The 570-nt window shown below is 40.7% G+C and overlaps 1 protein-coding gene across 1 annotated transcript in view; it reads left to right on the top strand.

Annotated features, from left to right (window-relative positions):
• LOC106873980 (UDP-glucose:glycoprotein glucosyltransferase 1) overlaps positions 1-570 on the top strand; it is a 186,770-nt gene that overhangs the window by 89,921 nt on the left and 96,279 nt on the right. The gene's annotated exons all lie outside the window — the stretch shown is intronic.

Here is a 570-nt window from a genome sequence, read left to right as displayed (position 1 = left end):
CCCCCCTACACACACACACACACACGTATACACAGGGTGTCCATAAATTGCCTTTAAAATTTGAAATATTCAGAAAAAATGGAAAATAAGGATGACACTGCAGAATTTATTGGAAAAAAGGCACATGGCTCAGTGGTTAAAGCATCAGGCTCACAATCATAAGGTAGTGAGTTTGATTCTTAGACCGGGAATTGCTCCAGTCCACTTGGCTGTAGGAATGAGTTGTGACGTCACTGGTGCCAGGCTTTATTGGCATTTCCTTTTTCCCATGGATAACATCAGTGGCATGGAGAGGGGCAGCTGGTATGCACAGGCGACCATTGGTCTTCTGTAAGCAACCTTGCCTGGACTAATGTCTTGGAGGGTAGCGTTCTAGGTGCAATCTCGTGGCCATTCATGATTGAGGGAGGTCTTTTACCTACCTACCTATCTATCTATCTATCTATCTATCTATCTATCTATCTATCTATATGTATGTGTGGGTGTATTGGAGTTCGATTATATTCATTAGTTTTCGATAATGCTTACAAGAAGCCCTTTGTGTGTGTATATATATATATATATATATAT

The sequence above is a fragment of the Octopus bimaculoides genome, chromosome 10 (assembly GCF_001194135.2).
Source record: "Octopus bimaculoides isolate UCB-OBI-ISO-001 chromosome 10, ASM119413v2, whole genome shotgun sequence".
Classification (NCBI taxonomy): Eukaryota; Metazoa; Mollusca; class Cephalopoda; order Octopoda; family Octopodidae; genus Octopus; species Octopus bimaculoides.
The sequence above is the reverse complement of the archived record's forward strand: the minus strand, read 5'-3'. Positions and strand labels throughout refer to the sequence as shown.